Source organism: Taeniopygia guttata, chromosome 10 (assembly GCF_048771995.1).
Source record: "Taeniopygia guttata chromosome 10, bTaeGut7.mat, whole genome shotgun sequence".
Lineage (NCBI taxonomy): Eukaryota > Metazoa > Chordata > Aves > Passeriformes > Estrildidae > Taeniopygia > Taeniopygia guttata.
The window spans coordinates 12,280,123-12,302,476 of record NC_133035.1 but is presented as its reverse complement, the minus strand read 5'-3'; the positions used below and the strand labels follow the sequence as shown (position 1 = coordinate 12,302,476).

The following is a 22,354-nucleotide window of genomic DNA, read 5'->3' as shown; positions in this document are numbered from 1 at the left end:
ATCAAATTGTTCAAGAAGGGATTCTATAAGGGAAAAATTTATTTGGGTTGTCCAGCATTTAAAAATAAGTTAGCTACTATGGAGCATACACAAATTTAGCACACAGACACAGAATGAAAAGGGATTGTATAGGTGTTGGACTCAGGAAGGAAAAATATTTAAGTTGCCTTTCATTTCATTTTTGACAGCTCCACAGTTACACACACAACTGTTATTAAGTGGCAGAGTCCGAATTTGTATCAAGGGAAGAAATGCCACCCCACCCTCCCTTCTCAGCACAGAGGTTCCCAAATCCATCCTCACAGAATGAAGTTTTCACAGCTATTAATAAGATATACATAGGTTTGCTGTTTACATGTGTAACGGGAGCCACAGAAAACCCTCATCAAAGTCCCACAAAACCAAACTTTGCGAGCAGTCTCTGCTATCAGGCCTGAACATGGTACCCCATTTGTTCTAAACAGGATTTATTCTTCCCTTCCTTGCCCATAGACCCACTTTCTCCTTAGTTTCCTGGTTAGTTGCTCCATCTGTTTTAGAAAGCATTTTGACATCTGACAGGATGAAGGGTGTCACTTAGACTACTTATAATAATTTTAACCTCTTTTATCTCTCACCCTGCTCATTCCTGCATTAGTATTTTGAAAAAGGAGGACATGTTCAGTTTGTACAGAAAGTGTGCTGTGTCTGAAGAGGAATGACTGTGCATTCACCTTTGAAAAATTCCCAACAGCTTTGCTCTCTATTTGCTGGGTGCTGGGAACTTCTCTACACAGTGAACTCTTGGTTCACTCTTTGTTCACATAGACTATCTGTCTATTTTCAAGCTGGTAAAGCTGAACTGGTGCTACACAGGATGTGCCTGATCAGGGAGGCTAATACAAACCAGCAGGACACTTTCAGCACTGTGTTCATTCCCTTTATATGATGTCACCCTACTGCTGTCTGGGGAGGGGGGAGGGGAATGGATTGATGGCTTACTTTTCTAAAATTTATAGGTAAGTTTCATAAACTAATTCAAAATTCTTAATTTCAGTATATTTTCCAGTGCAAAAACGTAAAAAGATGTAATGTAGAACATCCTCTCTCCTTTCCTAGCTTGGAATTGCTTGCTGTAAGGTTTGCGGGTATCCATAAACTGCAATTTAAAAATGGAAGTTTACTTTAAATAAGGTGATGTCAAAAGATTTTGGAAGTGAATCATGATGTTACATAACTCTACAGTACCTTTGTAAGTATGCAGATATCCTGTGGTTTCACGGTAAGCTCTGTTTGGGCTATCTGTGAGAGAGTGTTTCTCTTTGTATGGGATAATCTGAAATAATAAGCATATTAGGAGGAATTTACTAGGGTTAACTATTTTACTGATATGGATGCACATGTCTGTAAGCTTTGCTGATTCATTTTCTCCAAAAAATGATGGGCTGTAGCAAAGAAATATTCACATTTTTTTGAAGGAAGAATTTATGCAGTGTTTTGAAGTTTTCTATGTATTATTTCATCATTACATTCTAGGAGAGAATGGGATTCATGTCCCACGGATGTGCACCATCTTTCAGAAATATTAGGAGAAATACTATCTTTCCAGAGAAATGGGAGGAGAAAGAATTACCTTGGCATGCCTTTACCAGCCCCAGTGTTCCTGGTGCTGTAGGGTCTTTGACTCTTTCATCCCTAAAACTAAACCTAACGCACATCACTGGGCCTAACAACTGCCACTAAAACACTACCCTAAACACTGCCCTAACCAGACCCCTAAACTCCAAACTAAACACTACTCCTACCGATTAACATAACCACAACCCTGACCACTACCATGAACACTGCTGTAAACTACCCCCTAACCCTGACCCAATACCATTGGTGGTCCAGATGAGAAAGATGTAGGAGCAGCAATGTTGGGACCCTGCAAGGACCATTTTGACATGTCTTTTCCAGCCACAATGTTCCTGGACCTGTAGGATGATTGATTCTCTAAACCCATAACTTAAGTCTAACCCTCAATGTAAACTTAGCCCTACCCCAAACTCAGACCAAATGCCATGGCTGGTTCAGATTAGAAAGATGTAGGAGCAGCAATGCTGATGCCCTGCTGGGATCAACTTGGCATGCCTTTTTCAGCCCCAGTGTTCCTGGACCTTCAGGATATTTGACTCTCTAGAGCCTAACGCTAATCCTAAACCTAACCCTAAGGCTAACCCAAAGCCCAGCCATTAGAGCCGCTGGCATAGCTTGTCTTGATAGAATCACTCATGGCAAAGCGAGCAATGATCCTCCAGGTCAGGCTTAGCAGAAAACTATAAATAGGACATTGTGGGACTAAGGTTCTTACCCCCAGGGATGGGTTTGGTGGTGGGTTTATTTGTTTGGCTGTTTGTTAGGGGAAGGGGAATCATCTATATCTTAGGCCTTGGATTGATGAAAACTGGTACCTTGTTCTGGGATAGCTGCAGTGTCTTCCTCTGGCTCTTCCTCTCTCCAAGAATGCCCTACTAAAAAGTGTCACCTTAGGTCCTGGAAGAGATAATGCTTCATGGCTGCTTACAACCAACCCTGCTCATAAAAACACAGCATAAATTTCATGTTCAGGCTGGTTCTAAATGCTGATAGTTTGGCAGCTGCACAACACATCAATGTGGAAGGGCATCAGCCATTCCAATGTGAGCTGTGCCTCAAGTACCAAAATCTAGAATGAATTTTACATTCCTTTATGGCTATCCAACCATGGATATACAATCCTTTGTTTTCTTCCTTTTATGTTTGTTGTTTTTTTTTTTTTTTTATTAAAATACTTAGGGTTTAAAACACATTAATATATTTTATAGGAAGTTATTTTGTTAGTGATCCAGAACTGCATTGCTTGCTTAACTATGGACTGATCCCATTGAACTTGAGCTGGCAGTACTCCTAACAGTAAGGTGCTTCTGGGAAGTTCTGTTGTCTTTAACTACATCCAAACCAGAGGTAAAAAACCAAATTATTTTCAGTTTGGAGTCAAAAGAAAAACTATGCTCTTGAATTCACATCGATTATCAAAAATGTGGGATGGAAAATGGTTCAGAGTAGGAGGCTACATCTCAAGTTCCATTCTATTTTTAAGTAGTATTTGCCCTATTTGCTACTGTCAGAATGGCAATAACTCAAACAGAATATTTACATCAAGGTCACAGTTCACCCCCCTAACTACTGATTTGTGTGAGGGAATGCAAAGAATTTAATACAAGCTGCAAATTGTTCCATTTCCTTTAATTATTTTCCCTGTGTCAGATACAGTTCTTTGGTGGGTGTTTGTTTTTGCAACCATAGTGATGAGATATATTTGCTGGCTGCAGTCAAAATAATTCCAAACATTTATCTACTGGCAGCATTTTTTATTCCGAAAATCCAGACATTTGCCTGCTTTACACCCAAAGGGTAGGAATTTGGAGGCTATACTCCCAAAATAACTCTTACATTATTTTTCAAAATCAGAGCAAGAGTTTTGAGTTTTTTTCATATATTCCCACAAAAAAATCATGGCCACTGCTCACACCAACACAGAGCTGCATCCATTTAAATTTTTCTTACTCCTTTCTTGAGAAAAAACCCCAGATGATCTCATTTAAATCATAAATATTCTTCAGAGCAACTTCCCTTATAACATGTGCACAATAAATCACTTTTCCCACAGTGCTGCTCTGCTACTACTCCTCTTGGTGGGAAAAATCTCACAGTATAGGATTTGACAAACTGCTGACAAAACCAGCTTCATTTTAGAACCATAGAGGAATCAAATGCTCACCAGGAGATTGTAGTTAACAGGCAGAAGTGTATTTAAAAGCATATGTGTACATGCATATAAATACACATTGGCTAGTTGACTTCACTGACCTTGGATGCAAGCAATGATTTTGACAGACCCATACTGGTGACAGATCTGAAGAACAGGGTTTAACCCCCTGTGATTAATTTGGAGGCTCCTATTACAATTTTTGCTGGAGTAATGAGTGCTAGCAGGATAGTGACCTTTTCAGCTGCTGAAGTCAAAATCCATAAAGGACTGTGAATTGGAGCCTTCATCAACTGCTGCTCACAGGACAGTAAAAACTGAATTTTATGGCTGCTTGTTCTGCTACCCCAGACTGGGTGTCTCAGGGCAAGAACACTGCCCAGCCAGCACCCCTCCCACTGGCCTGACAGCATCTAGGAGAACAGGCAGAGAGCTGCAGGCAGGAATCTCTTTAGTTATGCCAGCATGAATTGGCAGAGTTTGTGATTCCAAGCACGTAGTCACATGAGCAGGCCTTATTCTCAGAGCTGGAATAGCCCCATTGATTCAGTGTATCCAAAGCAATTGGATTATGAAACAAAAGTAAATTCTGTCCTCCTGTTTTCACACCACTTCCTCTTTGCATGTGCTGCTTTCAATCCTATTTTCAAAAAGAGATCTTGGCTGCAATATAACTATGCTTAGAGTGTTACCAGCAAGTTAATAGTGCTGAGAAGCTGCGGGCTGTGGAGAGCTGAATATGTTGGTAGGAAAGGAAGGAGATACTTAATCTGGGAAAACATCAGTGGCTAATACTGTTTCAAGTAATTCTGGGCAAGTACCCATCTATTTGAACTCAAAAATTGTCACAGAGCAGTGGCTGTTTTGCCAACACTTTCCAGGAGGTGCTCTAAGACATTATTGGAAGTACCACATGACTAGAGATTCAATTTTTTTTGGTAAAATTACTAAATGACATTGATTGTTGAAAGGTAACTAAGGCGTAATCTTGCTTGCATAACCTGGAGTAAGCAGAATACTCCTTGTCTCTGGCACACAGTTTGAATCCAAACCAAGGGCAGAGATGATTTCAGGTCCCCTGACTGCTGGCTTTCCAACATATCACTTTCTGTCATGAAGAACATGCTGTCACAGTGACTCTAAAGAAGCCTTTTTGCACGACTGAGTGTAACAATACAGCATTGTGGGAGTCATTTGTTTCCTTTTCATTAATGAAGATGTGTAAGACATGAAGTACTGGTCACTGGCTTTTCATAATTTCTGTTAGAGGTGGCATCTTCTGTTCCACAGGAGCTGAGATGACAGAGCAGTTGATGTCCTCTAGGATGGGTGTTGTTAGAGAGCATTACTGTTTAAAAATAGTTTCTAAACACAATGTTGTAGGAGGATAAAAGTTCAGTTGAAGTTGGGCAGTGGCCAGCCTGGGTTTCATGGAGTAATTGCTAATTGTGTAAGCTCTGCCCAATGCTCTGTTTACCAAGGATGTTTTGCCCATTTTAGCAGAGGTGGGGCTCATTTCCTTAACAGACACAGAACAGAGCTGCAGTCTGCTCTGTATCCTGCTTGACAGAGCATGCTCAGAGCCTCAGGCATTCATGAAATGTAAAAGTAACTTCTCCCTCTCCCTACTAGTAAGCTCACATAAAAGGATCAGGATGTCCCCCACATTCAATATTTACCTCTTCCTACTTGTATATTTCAGCAACATTCATGGACAAGTTCAAATCAGTGCTTGGCCCAGTTAATCCTTGCTGTTAGACTTGGTTTAAATGCAGCATTCCTAGTTTTGGTCATTAGGGCATGACAGCAATATAAGAAACTGCATGTACAGTCTCTGCCTTGAGTTTGTTCAGTAACTCCTCACAATCACCAGCAGTACAGCAACACATGTGTTTGCTGACATGAGCAAACCTCAGTCCTGACTGCAGTCAGAGGAAAGCTAAAATTTATTTAGTACCAAAACCTGCTGTGGGCAACAAGCTCAATAGTGGATATTAGTGCATTCATATAAGTGATTTACCTCAAATAACAGGCACTAGCTGCAAAATCACAGAGTATAAAGTCATCAGGTTTTTGTTAATGAGCTCTTGTCTCCTTCATTATAAAATTAACCCAAGCATGAATCAAATAAAAAAGTTTTTTAAATAACCTAAATCTTAAAGCATGTGAAATCTGATTGAAGGAACGGTTTTGGAATGCTCAGAATTCTCTGCCAAGCATTCTGAAACTACAGCCACGACATTTCTGTAAATCAATGACAGGTCAGAGGATTATAATTATAATTTACTATGATTATTCCTCTCATGCCACATTACACTGCAATGTGTATTGAAAGTACCCACTTGTACTTTCTTATCTTGTGAACACCACATTCTTAGAAATTTTTCAGATGTTGTGAGGCATTTACATAGTCCCATGCTAAATCAGACACACTTGAATAAGTATCCAGAGCCTGTTACGTGGAACTGGGTAGGCAGTGATGGCCCACATGGAGCTGCATAGCTGCAGTACACGTAATGGTGCTGGAGTTAATTATGTCTGCAACAGCAGTCCTAACTCTGGATTCCTCAGCCTCAGTTCCTCAGCCAAGTTACACCTAGAACATGGAAAACCTTGTATGCTTCTGTTTGTTTAACAGCAGTATTATCCACATACCTCGCCCTTACAAACAAGGAGAGAAGAGTTGGGTGCGTGAGTCTTTCACTTTTAACAATGACACGGCGCTGGAGAAGGCAACAGATACCAAATAAAGCAATTCCTCGCACCCTGTCCCAAATCTGAGTCATAGCCCTTGGGACCTGAGGACCTCTGAATAGTATTTCCTTTGCCTGTTGTCTTTAGCTTATTAGCACACCCATCTGACTGAAGGAGACTGCTACTGATTGTGTACCACCTCCAACAGTAAGTCAGGGTGGGTCCTGGGGGAAGGATGTTTGAAGTGCTTTGGAACAAAAACCTTGCAGCCAAAACTTGAAGGAATATTGTTCCCCAGGGTTTAAGCTCACTGAACTGCATGTCAGTGCTTGAGAATGCAGTGTACCTGCTGAACAGAGAGGACATCCCATTGGGCAAAATTAGTAGAAAATCAGAAAAAAAGATCTTACCCTCCAAGAAAAGTTACATTCTCTGAATTTATGTTCACAGCCTTCAGTATAGCCCTGGCAATTTCTATTTACAAAAGGCAACATGTTTTGTGTTTCAGCCAAGATCACTGCACATACTGATATTACACTTTTGTTTCCTTTCTTTTCTGCTCCTGCATGTTACAGCCCCACAATTCCCTACAGTAGGGCTTGGCTGCCATACTTTGCAAGATTTCACAGACAGTGAAAACTACATGCTTATTACAAAATACTTCAGTGCTTCTAGTTCATGTTGGAATTATCGAGACTACTCATATTAGATCCACAGGAGGCTTCTGTGCTACTGCCCAAAAAACAACTGACTTATTGCAAATGCATTCTGTGTCTGTTCTGAAAATGAAACATGAACATATCTGGAATCTCCAAACTGCACAGTGTCTCTGCCTAAGCTACTGAACATCCATAAATTCTGGACAAACGTAGAAATGACTCAAATTCCTCCAGGAAAGAAATTTCCAGATGGAAAAAGAAGACATGCACAAGGAAATCAGACAAATCAGACCTAATTCAGAGATGCCTTTGCCTTCCCTTGTCAAGAAGGATGTGTGCACACAGTCTTCTCTTTTTCTATTCCAGTCTTCTGATCCTTCAGTGTAGAAGTCAGTGTTTCAAAGATATGATGTGACACACAAAAATGCCATTTAGTTCAAGAAAAATCCTTACCTAATTAACTCGGCATGTATTTAAAAAGAATGTTTACTATAAATAGGGCAAACAAGAAGCACACATACCAACACAAACATCTCTCCATGCTCTTCCACTACCTACTGCTTTGCTTTTAACAATGAAGCCTTTTCCAGTTACCTAAATAAATGCTTCTATTTACCTTCTCAGATAAATCAGGGCTGTATTTCATGGTTTTCACAAGAACCTGAGAGAAACAAACAAACAAAAAAAAAAAAAGGGGTAAGATTCTGTTTCCATTCTCTTTTATGTCATTCCTCCCTTCTTTGTTATGCTCTCACCCTTGCTACTTGCCCAAAGCATGACACTAATCACCTATTTTTGTGAATCAATTCAGTTTATTAACTTAAGAAAACCCTGCCCTTTTCCTGCAGGATGAACAGGTTAAAGTGAACTCTCTCAAAGGCTAGGTAACACAGAAAGTGCTGGGTGTGTTAGCTAGGAGCAAAGAAACAAGATTACCCTTTCAGCAGTGCTAAACTGACTAGATCAGCTCACTTTGCCTCATGAAACCACAGGCTTAGAGGTTGGGGTTTACCTCAGCACCTGGAGCCACACAGATAATCCACTTTACCCGGTGTCTTTGCTGGGCAAAGAACGTGCTCAGCCAACAGGATCGTGCTGCTCTCTGGACCAGAGAACTGACCAGCAGCTCCGAGCTCCCTGTTCTGCCACTGAAGGAGGAGAACTTCTTCATAGCACCTCTTGTCCAGAGCTCCAGACACGGCTGCATTTACATCCCAAATGTCCCTGGGGACTTCTCCTTTGGTAGATACATAAAGGGAAAAGAAGGAGAAAGAGAGAAGGAACTGAATTAGAAACCAAGTGCATTTACTATTCTCTGCTTGCTTTCTCTTTTATTCACACGCTTTCCCAGAGCAGAGGTTAATTCCTTTTGCATGCTAACAAAATTCGATTTGATTGTTTGAGTGTTTTGGGTTTTATTTTTAACATGAAGTCACATATGCTGAGGTAAATCCTTTCAGATGTCAGAATCTCAGCTATTTTAGTTAAATGGAAAGCAAAACTGTCTCCTAAAACTTTGTTGAAATTAAAATATATGGAAATAGAAGATTATCTTTCAGCAGAATTTAGGGGGGAAATTTGCTTTTAGCCATAGGCATGTAGTATATTGGTACAAAGTAAGATCTAGTCTATTAAGAAATGTTGGAGCAAGTTTTAGTACCTCTAATGTCACTTTAGAAGTATCCCAGTATAAACTTGTGGTTCATGCAGAATAACATTAGTTACAGACTAGTATACATTGCTGACTGCCTTATTTCTAAAGCTTATAATTTCTAAAATTATGTTCCATAATTAAACCAAACAACTCTATAATATAAAAGCATTAGTTTAATGAAAACCAGTTATGTATCAGTCTTCAACTTAATTTGCCCTTCACAGACTCCAGAAATAAAGGGATTAACTATTGCAAATCCTCATGGTACTTTACATTTAATCACAAGCAGTTTATGATAATTTATTCCACATGTCTGATGCAACTGAAAAAAATTTGCAACTAAAGCTTGATGATGCCTCCAGAAAGTGAGCTTTCATTCTGTTCTAATATTAGCAGCAGCCTGCACCAGTGCAACATGGAGCACTCCCTCCATTCCCCCAGTGCTGTCAGCCAGCATTTTATGCACACACAAAACCAGCAAGTGTCTGACAGTGCTTGGGCTGAGGAACATCTGCCACATGAGCACTGAAAGACTATCAAGAACTGAAAAAGAAACTTTACTGATTCTTCAGTCCAATGGTAGAAGTGTCAGAATCAACTTGCTGCTTTTTTCATAATTGAAGTAAAGCTTCAAAGTGAGAAAATACTTTTAACTATGACATATGTTTTCCTGTTTTGATATTGCACATAGTGCAATTATATTGCATCCCCATAGTGATGGTTTGTTTTTCCATTTAATTTAAATCTGCTAGATTCTTGAAAATAGTCACTTTCTTCTTATGCCATGATGCTGCAAAAGAGGAGCTGCTTTCTAGGGTCCTGTCACTGGTGACTGGCCAAAGTACCCCTTGGATGGCAACCAGGGGCTCCCAGCTCCTGCTGAATTTCAGGGCAGTGAGATCCTCTGGACTCACTGGTTAGCTCTATCCTGACTCTGGATGAGGCCAGGGCACCTGGCTCTCCCTCAATTCACAGTTCAGAATTAACCAGGAAACCTACTATTGGCACACACAGCTTCTAATTTGGGAAAAGAAAATACTGTCTGGCAAGCTTGCAAGGCTGCTGACCCTGGGCTGCTGGAACAAGGCAAATCATCCTGCTCTGTGCTGCATCCTGAGCTAATCAGTCCTTCCTTGGCTTGCACAAATCCTTTGAAACTCGTCTGTGTGAAGAGGAATCTGTATAAAAGATCTACCATTTTTATCATCATTTTATATCCAGATTTAGGTGTATAATTTTGGCGTTTGATGTGATTTTTTTCTGAGTTTTTAAACTCCCATGTGAAAGCACATCATGGAGGCAGTGTTTTTCTGGGTTTTGTTAGGCAAACCAGCACTCTCCAGGAAATAGTGGCATGAAAATGCCTGTCTAGAAACTGCCTCCATGGCCTTCAGCTCTTATTTGTAGGAGAAAAATACAGTAAAATGAGTATTTAGACTGCAGAGAGAGACCCAGTTGGCATTTAGATTTAGATATTAATTCAGTTGACATATTAATGACTATTTTTCATTGGCCATCAAGGCTGGTTCTCCCTGGATCCCCCCTTTCCCCTCCCCCTTCATCCCCTCCCCACCCCCCAAACATTTGTTCTCTATCTTCTTAACCATAGCTCTTCCCTAAAGGCTGTAAACCTAATTATGAGAGGACTAAAGAAATTGATTAATTTCCCAGTAGCACCATGTTTTTAGTTACCATGTGTATGTCATTAAGCAATTCTTTGGTTTCTTAGCTTGCTGTTTTTTCAAGCCACTTTCTGGCCTGCAGAGACCAGCAGGGCCAAGCAACAATAGCTATCTTGGCACAAAAAGTACCACTGACCTTGAAATTCAGATTACTAATTCACTTGAAGCACTTGTTGCAAAGCATTATTTCTTCATATTATATAACATCTTGCTATATGAGGTGGTAAGATCCAAGCCAGAAAAATTCATAGAAATCCTTAATTATTTAATGTCTTCAATCATTAATAAGTAAATCACTTTCTTGAAACTAATTTAGAAGCACAAAGCAGGTTTAAAAGTCTAGAAGTGCTTGTGCCAAAGCACTTTGGGTAACAAAGCATCAATTATGAAAAATTTAAAACATCCAGTTAATTTTCTTTTTATAAATATGGCAAGCAGAAAATGAGGGAATTAAGATTTAACAGTCAGAACTTTGCTTAGGATACATTACACGTCCGGAAGATTTGGAAATAAGATTCGAAAGAATCATTAATTTTCATTAGAAGTAAGAAAGAATAAGATCTGGTTGGCGTGGCATCTCTGTGGATGGAATCTCATGATTCATTTGGCTTTGAAAACGAGAAGCATTGTTAAACATGTGATTGGGAATATTACAGTTTAACAGGTCTGAATGCAGTGCGTAGAAATAGAACCTTCTGTGCCCCCTGCAATCAGATTAGATAGCATTTTATTTAAGTTTTAAAAATAAAATCCCTGCTATTTTTGTCACCAGGGAAAGCTCTCAGACATGTAAATCAGTAAAACTGCCCCACATGTTTCAGCAGAATTCATGCCATGTTTACAATCAAATATGAAACAAGGAAATCCTTCCCAGATACAAAGGCTCTTACTGCCTATTGTTTTCCCCAGATTTAAGCCCTGCTTCCTGTTGTATACCAGAGCTTTTAATGTTAATCCACTACTGATGTGTCAGTTTTTATGGGCACTTCAAGAGTTCAAATGGTAGCATGTTTATCATTTTAGCAATTCTTTGCTCTCAAGCAGCTCCTGTCTTCTCTGAAATCCAAAATACCAAATAGAAATTACATGAGCAAACACACAATTTTGTCATATGAATGATGATCTTTGAACACATTTCAGGAAAAAGTGTGTTCTATTCTAAACAGCATTAAAAATAGCTTCTGTGCAGACACTGATTTCTGCCCAGTGGTGTTTGTTCTGTGCAAATGAATCACCTTTACAGCATAAAATGTGAAGGAAAATGATGAGTGGGGAATGAGTGATGTGTATGGGAATCTCAAGGATGACACAGTTCCATTGTGTCTTTGCAGTGTAAATCTTTCCAGCTGTAAGGTTACAAAACAGTTCAGTTCAGGGTTTTAGGCAGGTTTTGTATGTCCTTCTCTGGCTGGGACAGAGAATCTATGGCTGGGTGAGGATTCAGAAATCTTTCTGCTGGAGATTTTATGCTAAAGAATAAATCCAGTTTGCAAAAACAAAAGTAGCTGTTTATTTTCTACCAGAAAGTACTAAAACACAGGTTCGGAGTAATTCTCAGAATAAAAGATAAAAATAGATTTGAATAATTGTCAGTTTGTCAACATATGTTAGGTCTGCATTAGTAATTTGGGCACAACAGGAATGTATCAGTACATCACAACAATTTATTTTCAGGCCTTTACGTTTACACAATGTACTTTTCTAGGGTTTCTCTTCAGACTAGATTTAGTCCTGCCCCCAGATTAAATGTCTCCCACATACACAGTTTACATCAGCCAAAGATCAGCCACTAGTACAGACTCCAGTAATATTGAAGAGAGAGGTATAGCTAGTACAAGTTAACCACTGTTCTCAGTAAGAAATGAGTCTAATTGGGGTGAAATGGTATTTTATTCACTAAGAAAACAGGCATGCATCTTAAATTCCTTTCAGACTAAGGCACAATGACACATTTGGCATTAATTAGATTGTGGTGCCATAACAGTTATTTGCGGGACTGACTGCCACTGAAATACATTTTCCTGTTCCTACCTGCAGCAAATTTCTAGAAATAATCAATGTAACAAGCAGAACAAATCAATTTCCAAGGGTCAGAGTACTTTGGAATATCTACCACTAAAAAGAAAAAAGCACTGAGGCACTATTTGCTCTTGACCACATTGAGAAAAATCATTCTGTCTCACTGCCCCCTCTTCCTTCCTGAAGTTCCAGCCTTGTTCTCCATTGTGTCCACAAGGTTGCTGGAATTATCATTTGCTTTGCCTGACACTTATCATGTTTCATTCCCTCCCTGAATCTCATTTACAGGTTTCAACTTTCCCCTCCAAACCTCCTTTCTTTATCCTTCATGTCTACACAACATCATCTCCAGTGCCTGCTCTGACTCTGGATCCTTGTGCTGGCCAGACAGCGGAGGTAAAAACTGCACCTCAGTACTTTTAAAAAAAATATATACAAACACATTATTCAGGATACTACTGTGGCAAAACCTGAGGATTAGGGAAACACAGAAATACATGAGAATAACTTGCTGCTGAAAAGAATGGTAAGGGCACCAAAAGATCCCATCTGCCACCAACAAGCTGCTTCTAGTGACAAGCATAGAAAACACTACAGATAAGAGTCTGGACAACAAGAACTACCATAAGAATGTTTGTAATTTCAGTGCTTTGAATTGCCTTTTTTCCTTTTTGCACTAATGTCTGGCCATAAACACAAAAGCAATCTTACTCCAGTTAAGCAGAAAATATCTGGACAGCTCTGGATATCACCTATCCATACTGCACTAAAATGCCTATCTTAAATCATTCACTGATTATGAATTCTACACAAAGAAAACTGTCCTTAATGTTTTTTTTTTTTTTCCTCAGAAGTTCATTTCTCTTTCCAAGCCTGCAAGTAATCCTAGTACGGAAAATGGTAACACAGAAGTGAATTTATTATACCTGGCAAAAAAAGAAGAAAATTTTACTGGCTTGTCTCCACAATCATTGTAATATTGCCAACAAAGATTAGTGAAGTGAATTTTTTCAAATGTCTCCCAGGGCTATCACGTGCTATCTAGTGTACCCATCACTCTGGTTTTCTCTAAGATATGAGGAACTCTGAAGCTCTAAGAGTTGACATTATTATGTACAGATGACAATCCAGAATTGGACCTCTATGCTGCCCCACCTCATTTTGAGAACATCAAAATCACAGAATCATAGAATGGCGTGGGTTGGAAGGGGACCCTGAAAGGCTTCTCTTTTCCAGGCTGAGCAATCCCAATTCTCTCAGCCTATCCTCATGGGACAGGTCTCTTAGCTTTCATCTTCTCCTGGTTGAAAGGTATGAGAACACTTATTGGAGTTTGGTAGAGATGCATTCTGTATCACAGAAATAACTATAAGGATGATATTTTCTAATTTCAGTTCTTTGAAGTAAGCACAGCTATGCACTATAAGCAGATTATGGTTGCATTTTTCTGCCATTATAGTGAGAAGGATATCATAGTCAAATATCTCCTTTAGTACCTCCTGTAAAAAAATGTAGTTCAATTTTTCTTACATTTGATAACCTTTGCTAGGATTAGCAGTTCATCAGCTGGACACAGGCTAACAAAGGAATAAATTAAATGAGTTCATGCCAGGATATGTGAAACAATGAGAACAGTGAACCTTAGCAGAACATTAAGCATACTAAATTGGCATGCAAATATAAACCTCTTACAGGAGCAGCAGAAGTTATTAAAGCAGCAAAGCTGTCCTCCAGCTTTCCAAATTTAACTAGGATCGTGCAGGATTCCTAACAGCACAAAAGATGCCATACAATAAAAATTAAGAAGCACCAGATATTGCCAGGCTTCCAGCATATTTTCCTGCTGTAGGAAACAGAATCATCCCTCATGATTTGACAGACTGAAGCTCAATACTTTGATCAGCTTAGGCTATGAATTTGCAATAGCAGGTCTATTTCTAACATTGTGTAGGACTTGGTTTGACATTTCAGAGAGAGAAGAATCAGCCATTCTCAGTTGCAACCATTTCTTCTGTCAGATACATGCTTATTCAGTTTATTTGCTTTCTCCTACTTCTTTTTTTTTATCCCTTGGCAAGACTTCACACACATTTCTGAGGAGGAAAAACAGATTTAAAATCATTATAGTAAGTCAATGCAAGACTGTATAATAAAAAGACTTTTACTGAAAGTGGGTAAGCATATAATCTTGTTATGAATAAAACTAGCCAAACTTCACATAACCATGCCATGTACCTGCAACTTGGGAAAGGCCACATCTAATTTCCACAAATCATTGTTGCTTTTAGTGTCTTTCATACTCCATAATATGGAAGATGCAAACAACAGAAGATGCTTACTACAGAATTAGCATTATAAAAGCACCCCCAAATAAGATGCAGTTATAAAAAATAGATCAGATAGGATTTTCAATATAAGTTTCAGAACAGATCAAGGTGCTGCACTTGAATTATATTGTGGTGTACGTTTTACTCGGGATTTAATAAATAAACAAACACAAGAGAAGAAAAGAGACGGGTGGCTACAAAAAATAATGGATAAATTAACACACAATATCTATGATACTCAGAAAGTACTTACAGGAATTCATATCAGCAAAAATACCTATAACAGTAGAGTCTCATCAGAAGTGCCTATGAATTCCCAAAGGACCAAGCAGCCCTGTCAGATTCTACGAACTAGAGGATCAGGAAAAGAAAACCACAAAATGAATGAAGAAAACAACTTGAGAGGTAGCAAAAGTAAACAGAATTTGAGAGGCGCAGGACCATGAAGGATAAGAGAGCAGGAAAACGAAAAAAAAATTATGTTCATTTTAAAGCTTCCTTTAGAAGGCAGCTGTCTACAGCTTCCTCACAAGGGGCAAAGGAGGGGCTGGCACTGTTCTCTTCTCTCTGGTGACAGTGACAGGACTTGAGGGAGCAGTGTGAGGCTGAGTTGGGGGAGGCTCAGGTTGAATATAAGAGAAAAGGTGGTTGGCAGTCCACCAGCACGTGGCTGGACACTGGAACAGCTTGCCCAGGGAACTGGTCACAGCACCAAGCCTGACATAGCTCAAGAAGCACTTGTAAAACACCCTTGGGCACATGGTGTGATGTTTTGGAGTGTAGGGCCAGGAGATGGACTCAATGATCCCAGTGGAACTCTTCCAACCCAGGATATTCTGATTTTATGATTCCTTCTCTGCCATGATGTCACCATTGTATTCCATATCAACCAGAACCTGATGGTCAGCTTTGACTCTTTCTTCATGGTCCAGGTCTGAAAGAATCCAGAGAATGCCACTTATTCCTCCAAGAGGCAAACCTTTCTCTCTCCTTCCAGCTAGTGTTCAGATCTAGCTGGTTGCCCAAGGTTAACTCACCTTTCTCCTTTCTGAATTTATTCTCTGTTTTCCTAAGCCATATGTGGCCTAAATTTCCACATGAAACTTCTTTGCTAACGTAACCAGTTTCCTGATGTTTCTTCTTTTACATTTTCACTAATATTTTGACATAAAATCCTGCATTGTCGCACTAATTACAAATTTGTACTCTTTAGCCTTGGAACTTGAGTCCCTGCATGACCATCTCCATTCAGATTTTTTTTATCTCAAAGTTGACTCTACTGAAACATTTTCATACCCTGTTACATCATGGGAAATCAAGCAAGTCTTCTGAAAGACACCATTGCTGCTTTAAGTTTTGCCAAAGACTGCTGCCAGGATCAACAGAGATTAAAAAGTTCTCTGTGGATTTTGTGATTGTTCTCCACAGAGAACTCTATCACCACATGAATTTTTTAAGAGAGAGAACAGTTTCTGATGCCAAAAGACTACACAAAATTGAGATATAAATGCAAATACATTTCCTCTTTGATAATCACCTTATGCAAATACCGGTCCACTTACATGAGTGGTGTACCCTGCAACAAGTAGAAAATCTATCAGCTTTTCTCTTATTGAATATAACTCTTTAAGTTTTTATATCACTAGTATTTTCTTTCATTTCTTGTTTGATGCTTAAGATTACTCAAATTATTCAGAAGATTACTCAAAAGGCTACTACTGCTTAAGATTGCTCAAATGTTGTATTTGGTGTTTCTCTTTCCATGTGAAAGCTCTAGTTAAAAAGCTAAGTAACCTTGAAATTTATTTGATATTCCTTGCTCCTCAGTAACTCCTATCAAGATGATAGGGAGTATCATAAACTTTTTAGGGAGAAAGATATGAGCAAATCATATGGATTATGATGACTCTATGCATTATTTTGTGTGTTTGCTTCCTCCCTCCAAGATGGATTCTCAAATGTTTAAATAATATCAATGCTCATGGCCTGGTGATCTTCATAACTAGTTCTGATATATTATTGAAAATACTTTCTGCTGCCAGAAGGAGGGAGAATGGAAAGCTGCTCTTGGATTAGCTCAATGAACATAAATAACACATTTTAAACACAATTTATACTGAGCTTTATCCAAGAGTTCCCTATACCTATGAGATGCCAGTGCAATTCTGAGCTGCCTCCAGGATCTCCCTGGAGAGGGACTAAGAGGGGAGCACAGTCCCCCCAGTGCTCTGTGTGATCATAGAGGCCCCAGGGGAGCAGCACATAAATGCTGTTCTGCACACAGACCAGGTACTCTGCCTCCTTTGTAAAGAGCTCAGCCCTTGCTTTTACATTAATCCGTTTTACTTGTTTGTTTTTATGAGGCTTCAGTTAAAACTCGGTTTAAAAATGGCCTATTTTGTATCATTCCAGTCCACTGAAAAGTACATATAGGATGACTCTTTCTAATAATTAAAAATTATTTCAGCAAGAAAGTTATTTCTCTGCAGAACAGGTGTTCATGGAATGAATGGTCTAAATTTTCCAGTTTGGACTAGCAAATAAACTTTGTATATTATTGTACATTGCAACGACCACTTTAGTAATTTTCTTATTTATTCCATTATTTATGCTCCATCCATTTGTTGCATTCTCAGCATTACATTGGAACACAGTTTCTCTCCCACAGCTCAAATAAAAGCCACCAACTAAGCAGTGCTAATTTACAAGCCCATTGTTACACAGAAATGGCAAAATGTTCTGAGCCTCAAATTAGAACAGTTGCCAGGGTCTTCAGACATATAAAATATTTTCTGCAGGCCGTGATGTCTGACATGAATACACTGCCAGAGTAGGGTCAGCCAATTCAAAACCATAAATAGCAGAATGGTGGCAGAAAATGCTAAAAACAATTACAATACACATGTTCTTTCCCCCTTAGGACAAAAGAGTCTCATCACGTTCCTTTTTGCTCTACCAGGAATATTTAACTGATTCATGTTTTGTGGTATAAATACATAAATCAGTTTCTGTTCCTGTTTCTAGACAGTTCATTTTATATAACACAGATTCATGGGAACCAAAGTATTCTGATCTTTATAATTTCCTTATTTCTAAACCTTAACTACCACAAATAAGTTTCTAATGGGGGCCAGTGGGATACAGTTTCTAGCAAACAAATTTAAGAAAGGTTTGAAGATAGACTGACCCGTATCTCCAGTGTTATTTGTGTGCATCATTACTTTGCTTCAGGACTGGAGCATATATTTGCACCATGGAAAATGAAGGGAACAGGCTGGTGTCATTTTTAACACTATCCTCACAGGGAAGTAAAATCCAAAAGGAGGAAAGTGACATCACTTGTGTGAAATGACATCACAGGGCAATGATTGATCCAATAGGCAATTCACAATAAAGGAGAGGAATCATGCTGCAGGCAAGGCTAAAAAGGGAAGTGAAGACAACCCTGAGCACTATCTATAGACAGCCCTAAAGTGGGAACAAACAGAATGGTCTGGTCACAAGAGGTCATGCAGAAATGTTGTCTTCCAGTTTCAGGCGCAGCATGTTCACATTGGCAGGACTTTATGTCTGAACAGCTCACACAGTCAAAGTCAGCTTAAGTCATGGAGATTGTGGCTATTTTTTTTCTCTATAGATAACCATACTATTGCTTTTTACATACAAAAATTGCTAACAAAAAGCAAATTTCAAAATCTCAAGCATGAGCACTCATGGAAACTAAAGTTTAAACAGATCAGTGACCACGAGAGACAGTGACCTGGTTTCCACCCATTATAAATAGGACTGTGCCTCAGCCACAGTGATTTTGTGTTGGTGCCTGCTCTGATGACAGAACCTGCTGTTCAGCACATGCCATGCACTCCACACCTTGGAAGTGGGTGAACATCACAAGCCTCTTCAAGTAGGTCCCAAACAAGCAGTTCTTAAAGGAAGTCAGCTGAGACTTTTCCTTAGCCAGCAATATAGACAATCTCATTGTTCTGGTCAGACACCTTGGAGAAATACTCCACAGCTTGGAAAATAAGAATTTTTAAATTGCCTAAGGGTAGACATACATAATGCACATTGCTGTGGAGAGATAAATGTAAGAAGCAAATGGAGCTTTGTTAATGGTGTTTCTGCTCACACTAAACTATTTATTGCTGATGAAAGTATTTTAGCTGATTCAGAGTTAATACAGATCTCTGAAAAATACAGTATTTTTTCTTGGAGACATACTTTAAAATTTCTATATTCTTTTCATAAACGACTGCTTCTGGAATGACAATATTTTTCTGAGACACAGAACTCCAGTGGTTTTTCAAGTCCACCTGCTGAACGGAATTCAGTCAGGCAGAGGAGAAAATCTTCAAATCTGTCACTGTCAGTCATGATGGAACAGCTCAATTTGAAGAAAAAATATTCATTATACAATTTCTCTAAAGGGAATGCCCTGTACAAGTCTAAATTAGAAACCAGTAGAAAACACCATGGAGATGTGGATAACTCAATCCAAATTAACTGGCAAGTATTTAGTGGTCTTAGACACATTGCAAATTATTCCTTTCCCTTTCTCTCTTTTTCTAGCAGAATCTTTTGGTTAGAAAACACCAAATGAACAATAATATCCATTTTGGATGTCTTTAACCAGATTCCATATAAGGTAAATTTCCACTCATGCACCTCTATCAGCAAACTTACTGCCAATATGGCACACAAGAATCCTGCTCCTTTTCCTTGTAAAAGGTAGACTGAAAGGTCAGTTTAATGAATTGCTACATTTCAGAAAATAATGTACTGTGAACAGGTTTACTGCTTCCCAGCAAAAATCATTATAGGAAAACTCCACACTAAATTCACAGCCAAAATGGGAGGCATCCCCACAAGTGGCAAAACAACAATCCTTAAATCATATCGCATGAACTACTTCATTCCTTTTGTTCTGTGAACAGAGGAGTGTTTGGGGCACAGGCTAGAATAAGAAACTGTCATTATACTATTAACAAGTAGATTAATCACTTTAATAGTCAGAAACCTAATAACAGCACAGAAAACTAATGCATAGCATGTGTCAGAATAATGCTAGTGTAAAATAGTAACATGAAAGGAGACAAATTGTCCCAGATAACGTTTTGCTCTTGTACAGTATTATTTGGTCTGTGCTCTTAATCAAATTTGGCATACCCACAGTTTTCAAAAGGAAAAAGAAAACAAGAAAAAACCCCATAGACACACTCCCAAGGCAGAACAGGCAGGTATTAAAATCATTCTCATCCCACATGTGTGTGATTTGATGACTTATTTTTTATATTTTTTGCTCTGCCACTTTCTCTAAGTAAGATCGCATTCATATTTCATGGACTTAATGTATGTTCACAGCCATTCAGACCTTGTCATTTAGCCAGACTGGACCACACACGATAATTTGTAGTACTGATATATACTAATGCATTTATAATTTGAAGTGTTTAAAACATGTTCTAGCTCACACATTTCTGACAAGCTTAAGGCCATCAAAAGTCTAACCAGCCCAGCCTTTTATGTAAACTAAAGGCTTAGACAGCTCTATGTGCTATTTGGGGTCTTCTCAACCATCTAGTTATCTTTCATTAAAAAAAAAAAACCAAAACAAATCAAAACAAAAATAGATAAAAAGAGTAAAAGATCTGCAACTCCAGACAGTGGAACAGTCTCTGAAAGTAGCTGGCTAAAATTTTACTTTACAATGACTTAAAAAACCAAACACAAACCCCCCTGCAATATTGTTGTATTCAGTAAATCACATAGACCTTTAATTCTGATCAATTTGTATTCTGGCATAACTTGACACACAAAACTTAGATCAATTCTTTCACAAGCACAGCTTTTCTTCACACCATTTAATAAAGCAAACAACTGTTAGAAGTAAACACAGATTTTATCTGCACATAAGGAAACTGAGCTGAACTCCTGTAACCTCTCCTGCAGGGAAGATGTTCAATTTTCAAACATCTTTAGAGGCAGCTCTTTTTGTTTGTTTACAGGAAATACTATGTAATCAGAAATTAAACCCTTCCAGGTAACAAGGATTCTCAGCACAATCCTGCTAAGAGATGCTTGGAGATATTTCTGTACACAGTTACATTTTAGTACAAATACTTCTCTCTGTATCAGTATGTGTTAAGTACATAAGTACAGCCAGTGCATAATGTTACAAAACTTTGGAAGCTTGCTGTGAATTCTATATATTACCTACATTCTACAGGAAGACAGTGCACCTGCTCTTAATGACACGGGGAACTATAATAGATGATTTTATAACAATGATGTATTACTGAATATTGATTTAAGTGGTTTAGTTCTGAAACAAGAAAAAGGGTTTGGCTTTTAACATTCGGCTAAGATGAACAAAGTTTCTTTAATTACACAGTTTCAGCATTGCTGACAGCAGAGCTATGTGTAGGGAAGTGTCACTTACCGAACTGAACACTGAGTGGTGCTATTTGAACAAAAATGGATAGTATTTGGTCTTTAGACGTTTCGGATGAGCTAAATAACTCTTTGAGTAATACATTTTGTGTTAAAAAGCAAACAGAAAAGAGCCAAGTTTCATGTGAATTACTGTCAAAACTGCCTGATGATAACACGTAGCCCAGCTGTCCATGCAAAAAACAATTTTGTTAATCTTTCTAAGTTGTCCAGCATTGAAACCTCAGGATAGTAAGCTAGCAAGAAAACCGTGACAGTCATAAAGGGATTAAATGTGTTGTGCAAGGATCTACACCTTCTCTGAAGATCATTGGCTTAGCCTTTCTGGAAAATAAACACACAGCATAGTCACTTAGCTTAACTTGCCATGTAGATTTGAAACCAAGATAATAACAAAGCAAAACATTTACAATCAAAACATTCACCTGATCCATTCACTGCCTCAAACATTAGGAAGTTTGTCACAGTGAGGGGGGTAAAACACCGGCACGGGTTGCTCAGAGAGGTTGTGGCTGCCCCATCCCCAGAGAGGCTCAAGGTCAGCTTGGAGCAACCTGGTGTGGTGAAGTGTCCCTGTCCAGGCAGGGGAGGGCTGAAACGAGATGATTTTAAAGGTCCCTTTCGACCCAAACTACTCTACGTGTGACAGTATTCACCAACAGCGCTGTGATAATGGAGTGAACTCATTTGTTGTGTTCAGCTGATGCACCCCTCTGTCTGACACGGAGTGTAAAGCCAAGTGCCCGAGGAGGCACTGACCGGAGCTGTCCCGCTGCCCTGGAGCACAGACCGGCACGGGAAGGGGCGGAACAGAGCGAACAGCCTCAGGCCGCTCTGCGGAGCTCAGACAGGGAACTGCCCCACCCAAAGGATCGGCAAGCACTGAACAAGCTGCCCAGGCCAGTGCTGGAGTCACCAGCCCCGGAGGGATTTAAAAGATGTGTGCACCTGGGGACAGGGTTTCGGGAGGAGCCGGCATTTACAGCAGGACGGGATCACCCTCAACACTCCCGGATCCCAGCTCCCCTCACGGCCCCGCTCCGCCATCAGCGCCGCCCCGGCCCCGCCCTGCCTGCCGCGGGCTGGCCAATCGCGGCCCT

The 22,354-nt window shown here is 39.3% G+C and overlaps 3 long non-coding RNA genes across 3 annotated transcripts; all 3 read right to left on the bottom strand.

Annotated features, from left to right (window-relative positions):
• Window positions 1-223: 223 nt before the first annotated feature.
• LOC140684818 (uncharacterized) lies at window positions 224-8,354 on the bottom strand. Its single transcript, XR_012057624.1, has 3 exons — window positions 8,135-8,354; window positions 7,739-7,783; window positions 224-6,937 (listed from the first exon to the last, which is right to left on the bottom strand). It is a non-coding gene; the product is annotated as an uncharacterized lncRNA (long non-coding RNA).
• Window positions 8,355-12,111: 3,757 nt separating this feature from the next.
• LOC140684793 (uncharacterized) lies at window positions 12,112-15,483 on the bottom strand. The gene is made up of 2 exons (XR_012057605.1): window positions 15,058-15,483; window positions 12,112-14,570 (listed from the first exon to the last, which is right to left on the bottom strand). It is a non-coding gene; the product is annotated as an uncharacterized lncRNA (long non-coding RNA).
• A 5,149-nt stretch (window positions 15,484-20,632) lies between these two features.
• LOC121470543 (uncharacterized) lies at window positions 20,633-22,249 on the bottom strand. Its single transcript, XR_005981571.2, has 2 exons — window positions 21,680-22,249; window positions 20,633-21,578 (listed from the first exon to the last, which is right to left on the bottom strand). It is a non-coding gene; the product is annotated as an uncharacterized lncRNA (long non-coding RNA).
• Between the last annotated feature and the right edge of the window lie 105 nt (window positions 22,250-22,354).